The 26,605-nt window shown below is 39.3% G+C and overlaps 1 long non-coding RNA gene across 1 annotated transcript; it reads right to left on the reverse strand.

Annotated features, from left to right (window-relative positions):
* Nucleotides 1-26,605, reverse strand: LOC122123248. Its single transcript, XR_006150359.1, has 3 exons — nt 26,570-26,605; nt 18,898-18,987; nt 1-25 (listed from the first exon to the last, which is right to left on the reverse strand). It is a non-coding gene; the product is annotated as an uncharacterized LOC122123248 (long non-coding RNA).

Below are 26,605 nucleotides of genomic sequence, written 5' to 3' on the forward strand. Positions count from 1 at the left end.
ATCACATCCTCTATTTCTTGGACATCTAAAATGAATAATAGAAAAATAGACAAAAACATAAATGAGATCCATAAATTCCTTACTGTAAAGGTATTTCCTCACATTCTGTTACAAGATTTTCAAATATTAAAGCATTGTTTTATGCAGAATATATACTTTTCTACACAATGTAGTAATGAAGAAAGTAGTACTGCCATTTTACAATAGAAAACAATGTTTTCTGTTTTTCAGATTTTTCTTTTTTTCTCCAGGAAATATTTACTCAAATTATTCATCTATGTACTCTTAATGCTTCAATTCTGAATCTCACTCTAAGCCTAGCACCACTGACAAGAAATTGTCCTGATCAGAGGATAGCAGCCCTAGCATACTCCTATTTTCCTCCTACCTGCATCATACTAATTTAAAGGAAAATGAGATCTCCTTTTCTACATTTCTCATTGTGTTTCTTTCTTCAAGAAGGACTTCTCTAAAGACAGGAGAATTGCTAACATTAACTACACTGGCATACCAAATTCAGTTTGTCTCCACGTGAATTCTGGATTGACAATTCCTTGAGACAAAGGATCACCTAGTTCTCTTCCATACATGACTCAGCAGCACTAGGAATACTATTGCTCTGTACAGCTCAAGTTAAACAGACCAACTGGGCTCTGGACCCATCATTACCATTCAAGATGCTTTAACTCACCTGTGAAATTCTCTTCTGAGCCTTCTCTTATCCATAGTTCTGCACCTTGCTCCAGCTTGACAATCAATTTAGGTTTAGGAACACAGAACCCTGTGATTAAGAAATACTGGAGAACTATTGCTCTTGCTGGGTCATCTTTAATGTAAGGTCGCAGACATCCTGTTTCCAAGGTTGCTACTAAATCTTATTTCTCAATTGTTATTTTTTTTGGGGGGGGGGAGTGTTGGGAGCCAAAAGTTAAGTCTCTCAACATAATAGGCTGAACTATCTCACTGGAACATCTTGAGGCTGAGTCTACACAATCCCACCTTTTCACCATGCCCTAAGTAAACACCCTACAGCTTAACAACCACCTTTTCACCTTGCCCTAAGCAAGCACCCTGCAGCTGCTTCGGCCAATGAAAAAGCTTACTTATTCCAAGCATATAAATACCCTTGTGTGAAAAATAAAAATTGGCAGCTTTATCAGAATCCCTGTCTTGGTATCATTCTACCACTTGAGCCACAGCGTCACTTCCGGCTTTTTTTTCTGCTTATGTGGTGCTGAGGAATCAAAGCACAGGGCCTCAAGTATGCAAGGCAAGGACTCTACCACTGAGCCACCTTCCCAGACCAGGGTTTCTCAATTCTTAACAGCCCAATTGTAGAGTTTCCCCACCTTTCCTTTATTGTGCCAATTGTGTGGTTGAACTCAGCTCTTTTCCTCAAAGATAGCATTCTACTAGTTTGAATCTTAGCTACATTTCTAGTTTTTGAATGGTTAATTGAAGATAAGAGTCTCATGGTCATTTTTCTACAGTTGCTGGCTTCAAATCAAAATCTTCAGATTTCAGCCTCCAGAGTATCTAGAATTCAAAGCTTGAAGCACTAAACTCTATATCGGGTTTGGTGTACAAATACACACTTTCAACTACTGATTTCCACATCATAATCAGTTGTAATGTATATTCTATCTAGACTGCAGATCCACCTCAATAATCATTCCAAGTCTGGGAAGTCAGTCTCGTATTAGTGGAACATAGTTTAGGATTTTTTTCCAACTACTGATTTGCTTTCTTAAAGAGTGAGAATAAAATTAGCTCTTGAGTTACATATAATCAAGTTGAAGTTTCCCTTAGAAAGAAATGAAACTTCCAATGGACTGGAATCTTATCCCTAAATAACCTAAACAGTCTAATGTCTAATAAAATAAAAACACTTGAACTTCCAAGTAAAAATGACCTTTGTTCACCCAAGGACATGAGGTTGCTATAGGTCTCCAGCATCACATCTCTATGAAGGGTCCTCTGACCAGTATCCAGATCCTGCCACTCCTTCCAGGTGAAGTCCACAGCCACATCCTCAAATGATATCAAATTCTGTAATGGCACATGTCCATCAAGAAATCAGACCTGGGTTATGAGAACTCCAATCTGGAATTTCATTATGCTGAAGGTATGCTTTTGTCTTACATAAAATGTTTGTAGCTTGCTGTGTTATCTATTCACTGGGAGAATTAAATAGCAAATTAGAAATATTTGACAATATATAAACCTGGTCATTAAAATACACAGATTTGTAGGGCCCTGGTGGCTTATGCGTGTAATCCATGCTACTCAGGAGGCTGAGTTCTGAGGATCAAGGTTCAAGGCCAGTCCAGGCAGGAAAGTCCATGAGACACTTATCTCCAATAAACCACCAGAAAACTGAAATTAGCACTGTAACTCAAGGGGTAGAGCACTCACCTTGACCCGAAGAGCTGATTGACAACAGCCAGGCCCAGAATTGAAGCCCCAAGACCAATAAAAAATTACAGTTTCCCTAATGCATGCAAACACATTTCTGCTGCTAGCAATAGAGACAAGGTAAAAATTCTATGGACGGCTGGGAAGGTGGCTCAGTGGTAGAGCACTTCCCTTGCATGCATGAGGCCCTGGGTTCTACTCCTCAGCACCACATAAGCAAAAAGAAAAGAGCCAGAAGTGGTGCTATGGCACAGGTGGTAGAGCAATAGCCTTGAGCTGAAGAGTTGAGGGAGAGCGCCCAGGCCCAGAGTTCAGCACCAGGACCAGACCCCCTGCCAAAAAAAAAAATTCTAAGGAGACAATAATCTGTCATGACAACAATAAGTCTAAGGCGGTATCTTAAAAATTATATTATCATTTTTTGATAAAATTTTAGTACATATTAGGGTAACAATGAATTACACAAATATTTTTCCTGCATTTACATGTACTACATCACCATACATCCTATTTAGATCTTCTATTAACAAGTACTATAATAAGCAAACAGAACATATTCAGAATATCACATGGAATACAGAACATAGAACATGACCAGATCTATGAAAAGTAGTGTCCACATGAATATTAAAAAACAATAGCAGTACTGCAGAAAGAAGCTCATGATTTTTGGGGCCCTTATAAGATTTGATTTAGTTCCCATATAAAAATATCCTAGGTTGGGCTGGAAAGGTGGCTCAGTGGTAGAGCGCTTGCTTTGCATGCATGAGGTCCTGGGTTTGATTCCTCAGCACCACATAAGCAAAAAGAAAAAGCCCAAAGTGGCGCTGTGACTCAAGTGGCAGAGTGCTAGCCTTGAGCTGAAGAGCTGAGGGACAGGACCCATGCCCAGCGCTCAGACCCCACAACTGGACCACCTCCCCAAAAAAAAGAAAAAAAAATCCTAGGTTAACCATGTTTGGTTCAAATACTAAATATTGAAATGTGGTCATAGATACCCTGGTATTTCCTTCCTACATAAAAAAGAACTGCTACCATGAAGTTTTGTAAAGTTTGCCTACATTATACAATACAAAATTTAGGTAGGAGGGGAATAAAATGTTCCTTGACACGATTTTCATTTTAATAGGCCTTCATGGAAGGTGGAGGCTAATTTATGCAGGCTCAAGGAACACTCAAGATGACAAAAATGATAAATATGACCAAATGCTCAAATGTGGCACATATTCCTGAGTCATTTCAACAGTAGATCGCTAAGGATATATTTCCAGTTTTGTTAGTTAATAGTGAAATTCCTCAGAGATCAAAATAAATTCCTGAGCAAACATCTGTGAGATTTTGCAACAAGTGATATTTCTAATAGAGAAAAACTCATCACAGTATTATTTTTTTTTATCAAAAGTACTTCAAATCTTAAACTGGCAGTGAATTAAAATATCCAAAAATAGTGGGAAGGAAAAACAAAACTGAATACCACATCAAATGAAGTTAGACCAAAGATAACAGAAGCAGGAGAAATCAGATTTTCTTGTAGAGTATCAATTGGGGGAAGGAACTACTTTTCTGTATGGAACTCTGAAGTTGAGCTGAGGGGGAAAAGGATGGAGAGGTTGGAATTCCAACCTGACAGCACTGAGAGCACTGAGAGCTGGCTGCAGAAGGCTTAAAAGAGAATTCTGGAGAGGGTTCAGAACCTGGAGTGCAGGCCTTTTCCTTAGTTTTGGAAAGATAGCAGCTGAAACTGAGGTGCTGTTGACCTTGAGGGCTAGGTAAGGTGAACTCCATGTCTGCATTTTCTCTGGGTACCAGTCTTCTGTCTCAGGAGAATAAGGAAATATGTTTCCCCCACAACCTGTTGTGGCTCTGATTGTAATATTATTATAGATACTTCATTTTTACATGTTATCAATAGTAATCTTCCCTATGTGCACTCAAGGAAATATTCTTGCTTGCTGGCACCCAGGGACCAAGTGCCAGAGAGCCTTCAAAACCCTAATTTCCCCTAAGTCTATCTGTTTATGTTTTTGTGTTTCTCTAATTGTCTTTGGTTCTGGAATCCTGTAGAACTCTCTAGGAAACAATTTTCCTATACAATGAGTAAGAAAAATGCTAATCATAGGAGCCACGTCTGCAATGGAAAACTGATCACTAAGAAAAACTAGCTCCCAGATAGATCATTTGAAGAAAAGGAACAACTGAGACACATATGGAGGAAAGATGGAATGCAAAAAGTAAAAAAAAAATGATTCAAAGATAGATACAAAGAGTGAGGAATAGAAAAATAACCAACACTGGTGAGTAGAAAATCAAGAATGGAGGGAGAATATATAGGAAAGGAATCTTGTGAGGATACTTTAGAAAACAAACAGGGTTTTGTAGAAAGACCATAAAGTTTAGCAACAAATATAGTTTCAAGTAAGACCAAGACCATGAAGTAGCTCAAAAAGTAGATATGGAGATTAATTTAAGGACATATAGGTTAATCATTCCTTAAGAACACATGAATTTGTGTGTGACCAGACTATTTCAGCAATTCCAGGAAAGTTTCATTGAGATAGTTTAATGTTACTCCTGAGGATGTGATCTGGTTGCAATCCATCCTTCACCTTTCATGAGATATAACCTCCTTGGTGTCATTACATCACATAACAAGTGTGAATCAACTTTATGACAACACAAAACATAGACATTCTGAAGCAAATCTGCATTCAACTTAGAAAGAATATAACCATTTAATCTGCTAAATCTACAAGCCATCTTTATCTGATTTAAGAATATGTTCCTGAGGCTGAATCTGTGTAGCTAGTATTGTTTTCAATTCTTTTTTTTTTTTTTTTTGGGTCCAGTCGAAGGGCCTCAACTCTGGGCCTGGGCACTGTCCCCCAGCTCTTCAGCTCAAGGCTAGCATTCTACCACTTGAGCCACAACTTCCGGCTTTTTTCTTTTTCCTTATGTGTGCTGAGGATTGGAACCCAGGTTCTGATGCATGCAAGGCAAGCACTCTACCACTCAGCCACCTTCCCACCACCTTGTTTTTTAATTCTTGAACACCTTTAGGTTTATATAATGGAATGGAAAACAAATAAGAAAAATTGAAAAAAAAAAAACAACTCACCAGAGATCCTTTCATTCTTTCTTGCTGCTGACAATGAACAGAAAATTCTGGAAGGATGGCTGAGATATAACGCAAATGACATATTCACAAAAGAATCTGTGAGTATTTTGCCCCAAAATTTCCTTTTGCAAACATGATACATGGTCTGGAAAAGCATAAAGCTTTCTAATAAGTGAAGAATCTTTAATGTCTCAAGAACATTAATGTCTCCTATAAACACAAATCCAGCCCATTTCCTGGTACATAGATATCATTAAAGCAACTAATTTCCATGTTTATGTACTCACTAAATTTGTAAAAATGAAAGTTTCCCCCCCAAAAAATGAATAATTGAAAGCAAAAACATATCACATTTCCACTAAAAGTAGTTATTACTGAATGTACTTCAGGATGTATGAACTGCTTTCTTTTAATGCAAAGGTATCCTAGGAATCTATTGGAATTTATGTTCCACCTCATTGATGTACATATTTAAAGTCCATGGAATGCATGTCTGATGTAACTCAGTAGTTTTTTTATTAAATGTTATAAAGGAAAATATATACAGAACATATTTCTGGTGTGATATTATTTCATTAATGATTGTCAAATGGCAAGTTTCACTGTACCCATTGCACCCCTATGCAATGACTTGTAATTTGACATTTAGCATGCTTTGGCCACAGGAACATGAGTAAAGATGATGTAAACCCTAGTTTGAGAAGTTCCTACTGGTCACTTCCTAAAGAGTCATGGGAAGAACCTTGGCCATCCTACTGGAGATACAGGGCAAAAAAATGTACAACATAAAATACACAATATAGGAGTGACACAACTGATGATAGGCAACATCTACAAAGCATACAACCTTGAGAAGACATATTACCTCAAGGTCTCTTCTGTGATTTTTCTTATAAGACCAAAGGTCCCTGACCAACACTTTCTGAATTACCAGGCACAACCAACTGATTAGAGCTAGCATTAGCAAATCCACAGATGGCACCTTTAAGATAAGTTTCAATGATTACACACTAAAAGTCTTAGTGGAAACAGGCTGCATAATTAGCGAGATGATTAGGGATTAGTACATAAATAAACACTTTCAGTCAAAATAATTGCCCCACCATTTCAAACCACTGCCTCAGGTACCTTGTGATAACTACGCTCTGGTTTTTTCCTCAATCCAGCACATCACAACTCCCAGAAATTAGTTTAAATGTTTCAACAGCAAAAAGTGATTGAGAGTGGTGTAGGAAAGAGTACCACGTGAATCTGGTGCTCAGGGAAGTGGCAACAATTTTTGCATAAGGCAAAGGAAGCTAGCAACATCTTCCCCTTCCTGTGCTTTTCTGCTTGTGCTTATATGGCTTCCCAGAACTGACAAGGTCTGTTCATTGAGGATGGAGATTCCTATTCATAGGGTGCTCTGCTTCAAACATTGCTAAATGTACAGGCCCAGTACTCACTACTCCAATATCCCATGTAAAACTGTCTCTAGAAACAGAATCCTGTACAAACGCTTGGGAACTCAAGCCAGAAAAATAAAAACTCAAGCCAAACAGAATAAAACATCTCTAAGAGAAACAAAACAGAAGCCCCAAATACAACTGCAGTGTAAGAGGACTCAGGCAGGCACACACCTCACAATTTCACTAGAATCCTTTCTGTACTCCTCTTACACCTGGGCAAAGCAAATAAAGTCACATGAGTTAAGAGAAGAATCCCTTGGCCTTGGAGTCCAAATGCACAGCTCTCCGGCTCTCCTAGTCTGGCCAATCACCCAGCTTCCTCTCCGACATTTGGGAATCAGGTTCTTGCATGTGAAGGCCCAGAGGCTAATGGCAGCACAAACTCCTGAACCTCAAGCAAATTATCAACCCCAGACTGGAGAAAAGCATGGAGAGGGAAGTAGGCACTTTGGCTCAAGTATAAAACTCTCCCTCTGAGCTGAGGAGCTCAACAATGCTGCTTGCAGGCCCAGAGTTAACACCCCACCAAACTAATACGAACAGAAAAAGAAACAGAAACCCATGGAGGGGAGACTCCCCCAGCAATTACACAGTTCCTACCTGACATAAGTTCCAAAGCCTGAGATTCGTTGAAGTTACAGCTCCCAAGCTCCACTGCACAGAGCTGGGCGCCATCCTCCTGGCTCCCTAAGGCCAAACTGTACTTCAGGGCACTTCCAGCAGCAAGGCAAAGAAAAGAATCCGGAAGAGGCAGACTTAAAACGCCCTTGGTGGGCAGGGAGACGCTTGCACAAAAGCATCTTCTGCCCCACCTCCACAAAACAACCCAGGTCTTTCAAAGAAAATATCCCTATGGAGACTACAATTCCCACAATGCTCGGTGCCACCTGGCTACATACCTGGGAACAAGTGTGCTTCTGTGCATTAGGACTTTTCTCTCCCTGCTGTGGCAGTTAAACTCAGTTTCTTCTTGAAAACCCCTGTTTCCTCTTGAAATAATAAGACCACCCTGAAAAGGGATATATATGGGGAGAATTGGATACATTGGCTTTTTGATTCTTAGTTCTAAAAATGAAATTGAGGTTATGAGACGGCCTTGCTTATACCTTTCTATTTATTCAATGCCTGCCTTCTGCTGAATGTAAATTATATCTCTGTTTTGTCTTAAATTTTTTAATACATCCCCTCTTACTTTACAAAGGTACTCGCAGCCACTAAACTTATACCTGGGTCATTTGCCATTGCTGTAATGTATACACTGGCATAAAATAGTGAGATTGTTATGTAAATATGCAGCATAATACTTCTGGTGATTTGGATTTCACAAAATCTAACAATTAGTTTTCCAGAAACTCCCCAATTCTATCTATTTAATCAAATGAATTTTTGTTTTTTTCTGAATTTTGCATTTCATTTAAGGATTTTATGTTTTGTTTTGTTCTTGGTCCTGTGGCTTGAACTCAGAGCTTGGGCACTCTCTATTTATAAATTCTATTTATACTAGTACAATAAACATAATACTTAGAAATGAATGTTTGAAAAATGTAACCAAGAACAATGACAACTATGGGACACAGCTAGTCTAGGAAGCAGCCATTTTTACCTGATCCTTATGTCCTTGCCTCTCAGTAACTTACTTTTAACTTTTACAGAAAGAAAGAATTATTCTTCCTTCATATTTTATAGGTGCTGCAATGTTGCCATCTTTACATCCAAATGTGCCTCATGATCTCCATTTTCATGAGGAATAGCTCAGGTCCAATAAAAGAGGGATGGAAAACCCTTACACTGGAGGACTGAATATCAGGCATGAAAATTTGCTACACAATCCTTCCCAGTCATGATGTGGGGAAAGGATCATCAACAATCACAACAAACCCTTAAGAGACAAGCTTAGCATGTCTGATATGAGGGAGGGAGGCAAAAGATTTATTCCACAGTGTAATAGATACAGTCTGGGAAGACAAGTCTGAAGACCCCTACATATGTGGCCTAGACTTGCTGACAGGAACTTCTAGGGTCAGAGAAGAGGTAGAAAATCAAAACAAAATAGGATATGCAAAACAGAAAAGTAAAATCAGACTGGTTTGGAGCAAGTAATGAAGCTTCACATGAACCTGGACCTGCCCTGAACTCTACCTCCTCCCACATTCACCCTGATCTACCTAGACAACCATTTTTTTGAAGATTCTTGGAGGAGGAGTAACATATTCTAAGAAACCCGTGGGAGGAAACTTTTCACTAGTCCCTGAAGCAATTAAGAAAAGAAAGACAAGTACAGCACAGCAAATGCTCACAGACAGTGCCCAAGCTCTTGAGTTCAAGCCACAGGACCGACAACAAAACGAGTGAAAAACTTAATAAGGAAAGGCAAATTTCAGACACAAATAACCAAAAACTCCTTAAAATTTCATAGATGGAATTTGGGAGTTTCTGGGAAAGTAATGAGTAGAATTTGACAAGTCAATTTAATTCAACGATTATAAAGTATATCTGTCTTTAAATTCTGTTATTTTATTCCAGTATATACATTAGAACAGGGGAAGATGATGCCAGAATTAATCAGTTTACTGTCTGCAAGTACTTTTTTTTTTTTGATCAGTCTTGTGGCTTGAACCCAGCCTGAGCACTGTCCCTGCATTTTTCAGCTCAAAGTGAGATCTCTACCACTTGAGCCACAAGGCCACTTCCATTTTTTTGGTAGTTAGTTGGAGATAAGACTTATGAACTTTTCTCCCAGGCTGGCTTTGAACTGGGATCCTCATATCTCAGCTTCCTGAGTACCTAGGATTACAGGCATGAGCCATTGGCACCCAGCTGCAAATACCTTTGTAAAGTGAGAGGGGTGATATTCAAAACTTTAAGGAAAAACAGAGACATAATTTACATCCAGCAGAATGTACTTTTTGAACAAAAACAAATATAAAATCTACGTAGTTTCATAACCTCAATTATATTAAAAGAACTAAGAATTAAAAATCCCAATTATGCAATTTTCTTAATACATTTGTGTTTATAATTGGTCTCACAATATTTATGTTGGTAAACTGATTTACTTTTTTTTTTTTTTTTTGGGGTCCGGTCATGGGGCCTGAACTCTGGGCTTGGGCACTGTCCCTCAGCTCTTCAGCTCAAGACTAGCACTCTACCACTTGAGCCACAGAGCCACTTCCGGCTTTTTTCTTTTTGCTTATGTGGTGCTGAGGAATAGAACCCAGGGCCTCGAACATGCAAGGCAAGCACTCTACCACTGAGCCACCTTCCCAGCTGGGTAAACTGAATTTTCAAGAAGAAACTCACCTAAATTCCCGCAGCTGGAAGAGAAAGGTCCCCATACATCCTTGCACACTTAGGACCAAGTGTCTTGTGCCAGTCAAAACCCTGTAACAAGCCCACTTCCTCTAGGTGAATTGTGCTTCGCATTCTGGGAATTGTAGTTTCTATAGGGACATAGATCCTTTGAAAGTGTGTGTGGACGGGGGAGGGGCGAGGAGGATGAATCGGGGGAGGAGGGGAGGGAGAAAGAGGCGCCAGTGCCTCCTTGCCCACTGTTGGTGTTTTTAGTTTGCAAATTCGGGTTTCTTTCCCTTTGCCTTGCTGCTGGAAGTGCTCTGAAGTACAGCTTTGCACTCCATAGTCAGAGCCAAAGGTAGAAGCCCAGCTTGTCTTTTTCAGGGGAACTTGTGAGCTGAAACATGAAGCAATCTGAGCCTCCTAGCCAGAGTCTGCCCTTCCCATCTTTCCCCAGTCTGGGGTAGATGATATTTTATGGGCACATAGGTTTGTGCTGCCATTAGCACTTGTTCCTCCAGGTGCCAGAAAGTGGCTGACAAACCTCTGATTTTCGAGACAAGGAGAGTCAGGAGTTGTGCGTTTATCTTCCTGACCCTAGAGATTCTGGTACTCACCCTTGTGACTTCATAAACTTGCTTTTTGTGAATTGAAGCCAATGAATGGTAAACATTCCTTGAAAATGTCTTATATAAACATATTGATCCACTTTTCTTCCTCTGCACTTCCTATGGCTTTTGAAACTTTCAAAATACTGCTGGCACAGATATACTCCAATTAATGTGTCTGTTCTGACAAATTACAATTTCTCCACCAATATAATTAGGCTATTTTACATCACTTAAAATGAGAGAGCCTGGCTGGGCAGGTGGTTCAGTGATAGAGTGCTTGCTTTGTGTGAATGACGCCCTGGGTTTGATTCCTCAGAACCACATAAGCAGAAAAAGCCAGCAGTGTACTGTGGCTCCAGTAGTAGAGTGCTAGCTTTGAGCTGAAGGTCAGAGGGACAGTGCCCAGGCTCAGAGTTCAGGCCCCACACTGACAAAAAAAATGAGAGAGATTTCCTATACATGTACACCAACAACAATTGTTAAAATATAATTTGAATACAATTCAATGCCCTTGATATGTGTCTGCCTGTCCTGATTCTTGAACTCAAGGTCTGGAAACTGACCTTGAAATTATTTGGTTCAGTGATAATGTTCTACCTCTTAAGCCACATTTGCAATTCCCACTACTTTGGTAGTGTATAAGTCTCTCAGACTTTCAGATCCCCCTGGCTTCAATCTGTGATCCTTGTAGGGTTCCTTCATGTCCATCCCAGGGGACCACAAGCAGACACAAGAGAAAGATTATTATAAGGTTTATTAGAAGGACCATATTTCCCAGGACAGGGAGCACAAGCATTTGTCCCTCTTCAGGTTGCAACAGGATCTGGGGGGCAGGAAGTGAGTTAAGTACGTGCTCAGGTGAGTCTGAGATGAGAGAGGGAGTGGCCAGCTGTATGGAGGGAACTCTAGGTCTGGGAGGAGCTCAGGTCTGGGTGGAGCTGAGGACTAAAGTTGAGGATAATACTAACTTTCCTCAGATCTCAGCCTTCTGAATACCTAAGATTACAGCTATTAGACATCATAGCCCAGTTACAATGCTCTTTTTTAAATTCAGATTATATTCTAATGAAATAATATGAAATAGAAAACTTGAAAATTTTTTTTGGGGGGGGGTCTGCTTGTGGGGCCTGATCTCTGGGCCTGGGCGCTTTCCCTCAGCTCTTCAGCTCAAGGCTGAGAACCCTACCACTTGAGCCACAGCGCCACTTCTGGCTTTTTTTCATTTGCTATGTGGTGCTGAGGAATCGAACCCAGGGCTTCTGGCATGCAAGGCAAGCGCTCTACCACTGAGCCACCTTCCCAGCCCCAGAAAACTTGAAATTTTTAAGGCAGGATATTCAGTCACTAAGGTGTATGAGGACAGTCCAAATCCCAAAACACACAGAAAATGCCCCACCTTGAAATCTGTAACACTCCTGATCTTAAGAATTGTGAATGTGAACACTTGGTGGCTCAGTGGAGAGTGCTTGCCTTGCATGCATGAGGCCCTGGGTTAGGTTGCTCAGCACCACGTAAACAGAAGAATCAGGAAGTGGTGCTGTGGGTCCAGTAGTAGAGCAGTAGCCTTGAGCTGAAGAGCTGAGGGACAGAGCCCAACCCCAGAGATCAAGCCACGTGAATGATGAAAAGAAAAAACATACCACAAATAACATAGTGCATATAATACTATTTAAAGGTGCTATACACAAGGGTCTCATGTTGGTAAACCTGAGACCTGAGGACTTAATTTCACCTAGCCCTTTCAGAAAGGTCAATGAAACTCTTATCTACAATTAATCACCTAAAAATCCAGAAGTAGAAATTGATAGATGGCTCGTGATAAATCCTTAAGATAAAAGATGGTCAGGGACAGCACTGGGACAATGAGATCAATACCTAATATTAGTATGTTTTACTGTGATATATAGAAATAAATGCTTTTTAAAAAGTGGGTGGAATTGTGCAAAAATGCATATTGTTCAATAAGTAATGAAATCAATCGAGTAATCAATCAAGTAATGAAATGAATACCTGGCTAATGGAACTTGGACATACATATATATGTATAAATACCCATATGTATATATGTATACATACACATGTGTATGTATACATATACTCACATGTGTATATATAGACATATATGTATGTACGTATACATACATATGTATATGTATCACCTTAACAATAATTTTTTGAGAATGCAAAAGCAAAAGAAACATAGAATAAATTCTCCTATGGATGTAGGTAGCATTTGGATCAGGGAGGGTAAGCAGACATGGTATAGGAGGTGAATATGGTTTTAAAAAGTGTGTGTGTATGTGTGTGTGTGTGTGTGTGTGTGTGTGTGTGTGTGTGTGTGTGTGTGTGGTGTGTTTATCAATGAAACTTGTTGACATTGGTTTTTTTGTTTTCATTTGCTCATTTGTTGTTGTTGTTGTTTGACATTCCTGGGGCTTGAACTTAAGGTGTGAGAACAGTTCCTGAATTTCATTATGCTGAAGGCTACCACTCTACCCCTTGAGTTACAAAACCAGTGCTTCTAGGGGTGTTTGGTAGTTGTTGTTTATTCAGTACTGAGAAATCAAAACCTGTGCTACATGCATGCTAGGCAAGCACTTTATCACTAAGCCACATTGCCAGCCCCAACCACACAGTTTTAAGAAAGGAGGCAGGGCTGGGAGTGTGGCTCAGTGGTAGAGTGTTTGCCTTGCTACATGAGGCACTGGGTTCCATTTCTCAGCATCACATTAGCAGAAAATTCATTGAGACTTATCACCAATTAAATGCCAGAAAACTAGAAGTGACATTCTGGCGGGAAGTGGTAGCATGCCAGCCTTTAGTGGAAAGATAGGGGAATATGCCAAGCCCTCCTGAGTTTAAACCCCACAGCCAACAATTAAAAGAAAAAAGAAACAATCATGAACAAACAAAAACCTAAATGCTTGCTCATTGCCTTTGTTCTTCTATTTTTCTTTGTTCTTGTATCTGTATACTTAATGTCATTCCATTTTCTATTTTCTTCCTTTCACTTTGGAGGATTGAACCTTGGGACTTGCACATGGAAGGTGGATACTACATACCAGCCTATTCTTATATGACAAGCAAGGTAGTGAAGTGGTACAGGGCTTGTATTGCATGGCATGAGGAGCTGGGTTCTATTCCTCAGGTTCACATGCACAGGAAAACCTGGAAGTGGTGCTGTGGCTCAAGTGGTAGAATGCTACACTTTAGCAAAAGCAGCTCAGGGACAGCACCTGGCCTCTGAGGTCAAGCCTAAGGACCAGCAAAACAAAATGTCTGCTCATTTAGTCAATGCTTCCCCTGCAATTTAAAAGACAAACTTACAAGTGACTTTAGTTCACTTTCAATACTACTGTCCTCCTTTCCAGTGAGTGCAGGGGCCGCATACAGAAGAGACTCTATGCCTCTGCTGTCACTTGTAAACTGGCTGTTGTACAACAGTAAGCATCAACACATACATTTCTGTTCTTATTATCTTGAACACAATGGGCTTTGTGAAGGTAGGTAAAAATAAGTGAAGGAAACCTTTCCTTTTCACTTATTGGTTGTGATTGTAATGGATCTATCTTGCTGAGGACTTAAGTCTGACACTCTTGTCATTTGAGTTCTCTCTGAACTACTTTTCAATTTGTTTTCTTCTTAGGACACACACACACACACACACACACACACACATATCCTGAAGAATTTTAACTAGTTCATCAGATAATAGTTTTACTAACAATTCTTCTTGTCCACAGCAATTGTATCATCTACATAAGACAAGACAATTACATTAGGCCACTGGCTTAACTTGGCTAACAGGTCCCTGTGTGAACAGTCAGCCCTTCTGAAACCTGGGCACACTATGTCCCATGCTAGATTTGCCATGTGGTGCTGGTGGTGTACTGATGGGTAGCACAGGCCCTCTTCTGGGCTCCTCACTCCTGTTCCAAGGGGCTTGCCAGGTTTGCATATTGCATGAAGACTTTGGCACTGCACTCCTCTCCTCGGCTGGCTCCTCACCAATCTTTCCTTTCCTGTACCTTCCATTTTGAGTTCTGGCCTAGACTATGAGCCCAGACAACTTCCAACACACCTGATGAAGTCTCCACATCAAACTATTGGTAACAAACATTTAAGTTAGAATGCACATATAAAGATTTGGCTTGGTTTTGCATGACCCCATGGACAAGTGAAGAAAAGATGGTTAGCTGTGGATGCCCCAGGTAGTGATTTTCTCAAAGTACTGACAACTCTATAACAGGGACTTCATATAAGGAAGTTTCTGAACAAGAAAACTGAAAGAAAAAAATGTAAAAGAACCTCACAATTCATTGAGGAAACTGAAAAGAGAGGTAAGGGTAAGATGTTTCTCAAAGGAGCAGGAAAAATGTACACTTAATACTATGCTTATTATGGGAGGAAAATGACCTTGAGGTGGACAACAATAAAGATATAAGTGCTCAATGTAATGGAAGGAGGCCTTGGGTGGGACCTGAGGTTCTAGTGAAAATCCTATGATAGCCTTGTTCAGTACACACTGTGCTCAGTATCCCAGCTTCTGTCCCTTCCAGTCACTCTGAGATGCCTCATTCCAGGTTAACCTCAGGAAGAAAGAAGGATTCACCTAATATCCTGCTCTCTCATTGGGATCAAGATTGCTTGGGAACTGGAGGTTTTTGGTTAAATACTTAGATTCCTGGAGAGCAGACTCTTCAGGGTCATGACTTTGGGTCATATGAACTGCCCCTGCTGATGATATCACAATGTTCTGTAACATAGATATGACTATGTTTGTATACTTTATCCAGTAACATTCAATGAATGGCTATTGAAAATAATCTAATTTAGAGTTGAAATCTTTGAACAAAGGCAGAATTTTCTAAAGCCTAACTTTGGATATTGCTACAGGATTAACCTTGTGGTAGGACCTTTGACATTCTGAAAAACTATATAACTTAACCCACTCTTAGTGATTAGGTCTAGGGTGGATATGTACCCAAGTCATGGTTCACCACTTCTCTTCTCAGGACATAGGAGCTTTTAGAATGAGCTGAAACTAAAAATGTGTGTTTGTGTGTGTGTGTGTGTGTTACAATTAGGAAGCCAAGGGCCTCCCAATCCCCCTATTTTTTTTAAGTAGGCCTCAGTAGATAAGCAGACAGGTGAACAGTGTGAGGGAAGGGGTTAAGCTAGCAACCTAGCTAAATCTGGCAATGTGAAGTCCACTGTCCTTATCTCGTAAATGGAACCCTGGCCAGGATTTAAGGATTCTCTTTGAAAAATAAATATAAATACCGAAATTGTTGAAGGGACAGGAAGCCGGAGGCGAAGCACTGAATGAAACCTCTTATTCCCAGAGAGAAATTTCTTCAGAAAAGCCCACAGGGCTCATGCTTTGATTCCTAGCTTTTATGGAGGCCAAGAGGAGAGAATCTCCTTTGAAGCCAGGTATGACTGGCTTCAACTCAGCTCCTGAGTTCAACACCTCATATTGGCACAAAAACATTTCTTCATGAAAGTGTGAAAATAGAGCTCTTCATGTAACCAAACAGCTCTGGACATATCTAGAATGACTGGCATTTATAGGATCTGGAGTCTTGGTCTTGGTTTACTAATTAAGCACTTTCTGATGTAACAGATATTTTTTCTAAATGCCTCCAGGATATCTTTAATTACATAACTATACAGTGGCATCTATCTTGGTTCTAGAAATTCTAATGTTAGGTCAACCTTTGTGTTTCTGTAAAAGAAGACAGTATAGTTGTTGGAAGACACATTTGGGAACATGGAAAACTGGAGTCTTTATTACACAGGTAGCAGTCTGCAAGCAGCCTGAGGTAACAAAGACTTGTAGTCCACAAATACACTTAGACAGCATGGAATCAGGACAGAAAGGAAAAAAAAGAATAAAAACAACACTAAGAAACCAATCAGCAAAATAAGGATACAGGTGGAACCATTTCAACAATGAGAAGTACACGTTGTCATGTCAAAAACGAACTTAACAACTTTGGTAGGGGGTGGTGGAGGATTGGGTGAGGGGGCAGAAGGCTGGGAAGGGATGGAAGTGGAAACAAAGGAGGAGGCTACAATGCTTGATAAGAAATTTACTCATTATCTTGCCCATGTAAATGTAACCCCTCTATACAGTATTTTTACAATAAAAAATAAATTAAAAAACCCAATACAGTGAAAATCTAAAAAAAAAAAGAAAAAAAAAAAGCAATCAGCACAAGAGAGTGCTGAATTGACACACTATGATGACCAGAGACAAGCCAGGAGACAGGACACAGGACATGATCACAGAGACATGCACCATGGCATCTAGTGCCACTGCTGGTCCAGCCTAAATAGGGCCTAAGCAGGAGTCAGCTCCACAGGAAATTCCAGTTCCAGGCACTGGACTAACAGATTGAGTAACATATCAGCCAAATGCTCACCCCTGCTTCCAGGGAACCAGCCACACCCATCAGTTGGGTGGCAAGTGATGGATGGGGGAATTTCCTTCCCCCTGCATGAAGACAAGATGCCAGACCCCACCATCCACCATGTGGCCAATAGGGCACCAGCCACACCTGACCTCATTACTTAATATTACTGAATTAGTAAATCAATTTATAAATTGTTACATCCTCTTTATCATTTTGTAAACAGTTCAAGAATTTGCTTTTTGTAAAAGCCATTTTTCTTGAGCCCCACCTCTAAAAGAATAATTCTCACATTCACCAAAAATTAAATATTCTACTTTTAAAAAGTTTATTTCTTCCTTCTTCCTCATTCCTTTCCTTCCTCTTTCCCTCTCTCACTTCCCTCCTTCCCTTCCTTCCTTCCTTCCTTCTTTCTTTCCTTCCTTCCTTCTTTCCATCCTTCCATACTTCCTTCCTCTCAGGGCCTAGAAGTGATTCTGTAGCTCAAGTGGCAGATGGTTTTATTTTTTTGTTAACTTCAATTTTTGTGAGGTTTGACTTCGAGGTGAAAGACTTTCCACACATGTTAATTTCATAAGGTTTCTCTCCTGTGTGAATTCTCTGAGGGAAAGCAAGGCGTGTCTTCTGGCTGAAACAGGTGTCACATTGTTTATATTCCTCAACTACAGGAGAGACACTAGGACTATATGCAGCACACATCTTACTAGGATCACTGGAGACACTCATGTTCTGACACCAGTGACCATTTCTGTCCTCATCCCAAAGGATTTTCCATTATACTTAATCAGTTCTGACTTCTGTATGGAACTCAAATTAAAAGTTTTGATAAATCTCAATTTTTCCTCCCCTGGGTTACTTTTCATGATTGCTACTTCAGAGAGATATTCATTGTGACTTTCCTGACAGGTGATAATCATATCCTCCATTTCTTAGACATCTAAAATGTTAGAGAAAAATGGACAAAAACATAAATGAGATCCATAAATTCCTTAATGTAAAGGTATTTTCTCCCATTCTGTTTCAATATTCTCAAATGTCAAAGCATTTTTATGCAGAATATATACTTTTTTTTCACAATGTAGTAATTAAGAAAGTAGTACTGATGTTTCACAATGGAAAAATATGTTTTCCTGTATTTCAAATTTTTCTATTTTTATCAAGGAAATATTTACTGAAGTTATTCAGCGACACACTCTTAAAGCTACGATTCTGTATTCCACTCCATGGCCAGCAACACTGATAAGAAATTGTCCTTATCAGAGGATAGTAGCCCTAGCATACTCCTATTTTCCTCCTACCTGCATAGTACTAGTTTAAAAGAAAATGATTTCTCCTTTTGTACATTTCTCATTGTCATTTTCTCTTTTAGAATGACTTTTCTAAAGACAAAAAGAATTACTAACATTAACAATACTGGCACACCAAATTCAGTTTCTGTCCATGAGAATAATGGATTGACAATTCCTTGAGACAAAGGATCACCTAGATCTCTGGCACACATGACTCAGGGGCACTAGGAATACTATTGCTTGGTACACCTCAAGATAAACATACCAACTGGCTCTGGATCCAACATCACCATTCAACATGCTTTATCTTACCAGTGAAATACTTGTCTGAGGCTTCACTTATCCATGGTTCTGTACCTTGCTCCAGCTTGACAATCAATTTAGGTTTATGAACACAGTGCCCTGTGATTAAGAAATAGTGGAGAACTATTGCTCTTGCTACGTCATTTTTGCTGTAAGGTTTCAGACATCCTGTTCACAGGATTGCTCCAAAATCTGGTTTCTCAATTAACAGCTCCATGGTGGAGTTTCTGCCAGCTTTGGGTTTATTTTGCCAATTGTGTGGCTTGAACTCAGCTCTTTTGCTCAAAGCTAGCATGCTACTAGCTAGCATGCTACTAGTTTGAGCCTTGGTTACAGTTCTAGTTTTTGAATGGTTAATTGGAGATAAGAGTCTCATGGTCATTTTTCTGCAGTTGCTGGCTTCAAACGAAAATCTTCAATTTCAGCCTCGGGAGTATCTAGGATTCCAAGCTTGAAGCACTGCACCCTATATCAGGTTTGGCTTACAAATACACACTTTTAACTACTGATTTCCAGATCATACTGTCAGTAGTAATGTATATTTTATCTGGACTGTAGATCCACCTATAATAATCACTCCAACTCTGGGAAGTCAGTCTTCTATTAGTGGAACATAGTTTAGAACTTTTGTCCAACTACTGATTTGCCTTCTTAAAGAATAAGAATAAAATTAGCTCTTGAGGTACATATAATCAAGTTGAAGTTTCCCTTAGAAAGAAATGACACTTCCGATGAACTGGAATGTTATCCCTAAATAACATAAATAGTCTAATGTCTACTAAAATAAAAGCACTTGATCTTCCAAGTAAAAATGACCTTTGCTCACCCAAGGACATGAGGTTGCTATAAGTCTCCAGCATTACATCTCTATGAAGGGTCCTCTGACCAGGATCCAGATCCTGCCACTCCTTCCAGGTGAAGTCCACAGCCACATCATCAAATGACATCAGCTTCTGTATTGGCACATTTCCATCAAGAAATTAGACCTGGGTTATGAGAATTCCAACCTGGAATTTCATTATGCTGCAGGTATGCTTTTGTCTTACATAAAATGTTTGCAGCTTGCTGTGTTATCTATTCACTGGAAGAATTAAATAGCAAATTAGAAATTCTGGAAAATATATAAACCTAGTCACTAAACAACAAAGATCTGCAGTGCCCTGGTGGCTTATGACTGTAATCCTAGCTACTCAGGAGGCTGAGTTCTGAGGAATGTGGCTCAAAGCCAGCCCATTCAGAAATGTCGGTGAGACCCTTATCTCCAATAAACCAACAGAAAACTAAAAGTAGCACTGTCACTCAAGTGGTAGAGCACTCATCTTGACCTGAAGAGCTGAGGGACAACAGCCAACCCCAGAATTTAAGCCCCAAGACCATTAAAAAATTACAGTTTCCCTAATGCATGCAAACACATTTCTGCTGCTAGCAATAGAGACAAGATCACAATTCTAAGGAGATAATAATCTACCATGACAACATTAATTCTAATGAGGTGTTTGAAAGATGATATTATCATATTTTGATAAACTTTTAGTACTTATCAGTTTGAAAATGAATTAAACAAATACTTTTCCTGCATTTACATATTCTCCATCAATATAAACCCTATTTAGATCTTCTATTAACAAGTGCTCTCAAAAGCAAACAGAATACATTCAGGACCTCACATGGTATACATAACATAGCACATTAGTAGGTCTATGACAGCACAGTGTCCCCATGAATGTTAAAAACAATAACACTACTCCAGAAAGTAGTTGATGATTTATTTGGTCCTTATAAGATGTGATTTAGTTTCCACATAAAAATATCCTAATTAACCATTTCTTGTTTAAATACTAAATATTGAAATGTGGTCATAGATACCCTGGTATTTCCTTCCTACATAAAAAAGAACTGCTACCACGAAGTTTTGTATACCCTGCCTACATTCTACAATAATAAATATAGGTGGGAGGGGAATAAAATATTCCTTTACAAGATTTTCATTTCAATAGGCCTTCATGGAAGGTGGAGGCAGATGTATAGAGGTTCAAGGAACATTCAAGATGACAAAAATGATAAAGATGAGCAAATGATCAAAAGCGGCACATATTCCTGAGTTATTTCTCCACTAGATCCCTAAGGATATATTTCCACTTGTGTTAGTTAATAGCGAAATTCCTCAGAGATCAAAATCAATTACTGAGCAAACATCTCTGAGATTTTGCAACAAGTGATATTTCTAATAGAGAACACCTGTCACTGTATTTTTTTTTTTATATCAAAACCAGTTCCTATCTTACACTGGCAGTGAATGAAAATATTCAAAAGTCGTGGGATGGAAAAACAAAACCATACTACATCAAATGAACTTAGACAAAAAATATCACAATCAGGAGAATCACATTTTCTTGTAGTATATCAATTGGGGGAAGGACGTACTTTTCTGTAAGGAACTCTGACGTTGAGCTGAAGGGGGAAAAGGTTTGAGAGGTTGGAACTCCAGCCCGAGAGCACTGAGAGCCCTGAGAGCACTGAGAGCTGGCAGCTGAAGGCTTAAAAGAGAATTCTGGAGAGGGTTAAGAGATCAGATTACAGGCCTTTTCCTTAGTTTTGGAAAGATAGCAGCTGAAACTGAGATGCTGTTGACCTTGAAGGCTAGGTAAGGTGAACTTCATGTCTGCATTTTCTCTGGGCAGCAGTCTTCTGTCTCAGGAGAATAAGGAAACATGTATCCCTCACAAACTGTTGTGGGTCTGATTGTAAAATAAATGTAGATACTTCATTTTAGCATGTTATCAAGGGGAACCTTCCCTGTGTGAACTCAAGCAACTATGCTTGCTTGCTGGCACCCAGGGACCAAGTGTCAGAGAGCCTCCAGACCTCTGGTTTCACCTAAGTCTGTTTATGTTTTTGTGTTTCTCTAATTTTCTTTGTTTCTGGAATCCTCGAGAACTCTCTTGGCAAAAAATTTTCCTATACAATGGGTAGGGAAAATGTCAAACATAAAAGTACTGTGTTTTCACAAGAAAAAAAAGAACCACATCAGCAAATTAAAACTGATCACTAAGAAAAACCAGTTCCCAGATAGGTGATTTCAAGAAAAGAAACAACTGAGAGACATATGGAAGAAAGAGGGAATGAGGAAAGTAAGAAAAAATTAATAGAGATACAAAGAGAGAGTAAGAGAAAAATAATCAAAACTAGTGAGTAGAAAATCAAGAATAAAGAGAGAAAATAGAGGGAAAAAAATCTTGTGAGTGTACTTTAGAAAATACACAGAAATTAGTAGAAAGACCTAAAGTTCAGCATAAAGTACAGCCTAAGTTTCAAGTAAGACCAAGACCATGACGTAGTCCAACAAGTACATATGGAGAGTAATTTAAGTACATATAGGTAAATGATTCCTTCAGAATACACGAAAGTGAGTGTGACCACACTATTTCAGCAATTCCAGGAAAATTTTGTTGAGATAGTTTAATGTTACTAATGAGGATGTGATCTGGTTCAAATCTATCCTACACCTTCATGAGATGTAACCTCCTCCGTGTCATTACATCACATAACAAGTTTGACTACATTTTCTCTTTTTTTTTTATTTTTTATTGTGAAAATACTGTACGGAGGGGTTACAATTAGATGGGCAAGATAATGAGTACATTTCTTATCAAGCCTTGTAGCCTCTCCTTTGCTTCCCCTTCCCATCCCTTCCCATCCTCCCCCAGGCCCCACCCCCAATCCTCCCCACCCCCCTCACCAAAGTTGTAAAGTTCGTTTTTGACATGACGACTTGTAATTCTCATTGTTGCAACGGGTCCACCTGTATCTTTAAACGACTTGTTTTTCACCTTCTCCTCCACAAATTATACCGATATCAAATATAGCTAAAGCAGGGATTATACTGTGGGAGAGGGACATACAAAGCAACAAAGAAATAATCTTATAAATGCATTAGAAAGAAATGCATGAAAGAAAAAAAAACATTTAAATACATAGCTAAGGGTTCATTTTCCCAACATCACATTATCTGACCTTTTCTGCTTGACTCATACATATACTTGATATTGCAAATAATAGGTCCCATGGTTTCCCTTATTCACATTTGTAATACTTTTAAGATTATTCCACTGTGTGTGTCCTATGAACTTGGATCCATGAATACTTGGTAAAGGACTTTCCAAAATTGTTATATTTGTATTTTCTCACCCATGCCTGTTCTCTGATGCAAACTGAGTTAGGACTTTTTCTTGAAAACCTTTCCATTTATTTTTCCTACATAGGATTTCTCTCCTCTATGTGTGTGAGGGTGTGTGTGTGTCTGTGTGTCTGTGTGTTTTGTGTGTTCTGTGATGAACCCTGAGCTGTGTCTTGTAGTTCGAGGACTCCACATCTGCTATATCATATGGTCTCTATCCTGTATTGGTTCTGTATTGCAATTTCAATATTCTTACAGATCAAAGACTTTCCCATTTGGTACAATCCTAAGTTATTTCATTTGTGTGAATCAACTTATGTGTGTTAAGCTGTGATCTCCAGGTCTTTCCACACTGGTTGCATTCATAAGGTTTCTCTCCTTATGTTCTGTGATGGATGTTAAGTTGTGCCTTCCAGGTGAAAGAATTTCCATGCCTGCTATATACATAACATTTCTCTCTGGTGGGTTTTTTTCTGATGGACAGAAAGGTGTATGTTCTGGGTGAAAGACTTTCCACATAGCTTGCATTCATAAAATTTCTCTCCTGTGTGTGCTCTCTGGTGGACAGTATCATATAGTTCTTGACTGAATTACTTTCCACACATATGACATTCATAAGGTTGCTTTCCTCTGTGTTTTCTGATGGACAGTAAGTTGTGACTTCTGGGTGAAAGACTTTCCACACATGTTACATTCATAAGGTTTCTCGCCTGTGTGTCTTCTCTGGTGGACAGTAAGGTTTGACTTCTTGGTGAAAGAATTTCCACACATGTTACATTCAAAAGGTTTCTCACCTGTGTGTCTTCTCTGGTGGACAGTGAGAGTTGACTTCTGGGTGAAAGACTTTCCACAAAAGTTACATTCATAAGGTTTTCTTCCTGTGTGTGTTCTCTGGTGGTCAGTAAGATATGTCTTGCAGGTGAAAGACTTTCCACAAATGTTACATTCAAAAGGTTTCTCTTCTGTGTGTGTTCTCTGGTGGACAGTGAGGCTTGACTTCCAGGTAAAAGACTTTCCACAAATGTTACATTCATTAGGTTTCTTTCCTGTGTGTGTTCTCTGGTGGAGAGTAAGGTTTGACTTCGAGGTAAAAGACATTTCACACATGTTGCATTCAAAAGGTTTCTCATTTGTGTGTCTTCTCTGGTGGACAGTAGGATACTAGTGAAAATCTCTCCACACATTTTACTTTCATACGGTTTCTCCCCTGTGTGTGTTCTCTGAGGGACAATAGGGTATGTCTTCTCAGTGAAAGACCTTTTACATTGTTTATATTCTTCAACTACAGAAGACACAGGAGGACTATATACAGCACACATCTTACCAGGTTCACTGAAAACACCCATGTTCTGACACCCAGTGACCTTTTCTGTCCTCATCCCTAAAGAGTTCCCATTATTCTTAATCAGTTCTGACTTCTGTTTTGAGCTCAAATTAAAACTTCTTATAAGTCTCACTTTTTCCTCCCCTGGGTTACTATTCATGACTGCTACTTCAGAGAGATATTTATTGTGACTTTCCTGACAGGTGCTAATCACATCCTCCATTTCTTGGACATCTAAAGTGCATAACAGTAAAATAGACAAAAACATAAATGAGATCCATAAATTCCTTACTGTAAAGGTATTTTCTCACATTTTAATTCTTACAACATTTTCAAATATCAAAGCATTGTTTTATGCAGAATATAAACTTTTCTCTGCAACTTACTAACTATGAATGTAGTACTGACATTTTACAATGGAAAATAATGTTTTTCTGTATTTCAGATTTTTCTAGGAAATATTTACTGAAATTATTCTTCAACAAACTCTTAATGCTTCCATTCTGAACGTCACTCTATGCCCAGCACAACTCATAAGCTATTGTCCTGATGAGAGAATAGCAGCACTACCATTCTCCTATTTTCCTCCTACCTGCATAATACTAGTTTAAAAGAAAATGGGATCTCCTTTTGTACATTTCTTATTGTCGTTTTCTCTTTATGAATGACTTCTCTACAGACAAAGAGAATTGCAAACATTAAATACACTGGCACACCAAATGCAGTTTGCCTCCATGTGAATTCTGGATTGAGAATTCCTTGAGACAAAGGATCACCTAGTTCTCTTCCATACATGACTCAGGGGCACTAGGAATACTATCGCTCTGTACAGCTCAAGATAAACAGACCAACTGGGCTCTGGACCCATCTTCACCATTCAAGATGCTTTAACTCACCTGTAAAATTCTTGTCTGAGGCTTCTATTATCCATGGATCTTCACCTTGCTCCAGCATCATGATCAATTTAGGTTTAGGAACACAGTGCCCTGTGGTTAAGAAATTGTGAAGAATTATTGCTCTTGCTGGGTCATCATTAATGTAAGGTCGCAGTCATCCTGTTCACAAGGTTACTCCTAAATCTGGTTTCTCAATTGTTTTTTGGGGGGTGGGGATCCAGTTGTGGGGCCTGAACTCTGGGCCTAGGCGCTGTCTGGCAGATCTTCAGCTCAAGGCTAGCACTGTATCACATGAGCCATATCGCCAATTCCGGCTTTTTTTACCACTGCTTATGTGGTGCTGAGGAATAGAACACAGGGCCTCATGCATGGAAGGCAATTCCTCTACCACTGAGCCACCTTCCCAGTCCATGGTTTCTCAATTCTTAACAGCTCCTTGGTGGAGCAGCATCCAGCTTTGGGTTTATTTTGCCAACTGTGTGGCTTGAACTCAGCTCTTTTGCCAAAAGCAAGCATTCTACTAGTTTGAATCTTGGCTACATTTCTAGTTTTTGAATGGTTAATTGGAGATAAGAGTCTCATGGTCATTTTTCTCCAGCTGCTGGTTTCAAATTGAAACCTTTAGATGTCAGACTCCGGAGTATCTAGGATTCGTAGCTTGAAGCACTAAACCCTGTATCAGGTTTGGCTTACAAATACACACTTTCACCTACTGATTTCTAGAGCATACTGTCAGTAGTAATGTATGCTCTATTCTAGACTGTAGATCTACCTATAATAATTACCCAAGTCTTGGAAGTCAGTCTCCTATTAGTGGATCATAGCTTAGAACTTTTGTCCAACTACTAATTTGCCTTCTTAAAAAACGAGAATAAAATTAGCTCTTGTGTTACATATAATGAAGTTGAAGTTTCCCTTAGAAAACAATGACACTTCCCATGGTCTGGAATCTTTTTTTTTTTTTTTACAAAATGTAATGGTCCAAAGGCTTACACCTGTAATCCTACAGTTAGGAGGTGAGATCAGAAGAGGTAGGCTTTAAACCAACCTGGGCATGTAAACACAGAATATACCGCAAAACAAAAGTGAAAATAGAATTGTGGCTCAAGCACTAGTGTGAAAGACATACAAGACCATGCTCTCAGACTCAAATTAGACTGGCTTTTTTACTAGCAGTTTTTTACCTGAGAATGGACTGGATCTTCTCCCTAAATAACATAAATAGTCTAATGTCTACTAAAATAAAAGCACTTGATCTTCCAAGTAAAAATAACCTTTGCTCACCCAAGGACATGAGGTTGCTATAGGTCTCCAGCATTA

This window comes from Dipodomys spectabilis, unplaced genomic scaffold (assembly GCF_019054845.1).
Source record: "Dipodomys spectabilis isolate Male_0828 unplaced genomic scaffold, ASM1905484v1 ptg000227l, whole genome shotgun sequence".
In the NCBI taxonomy this organism is placed as follows: Eukaryota; Metazoa; Chordata; class Mammalia; order Rodentia; family Heteromyidae; genus Dipodomys; species Dipodomys spectabilis.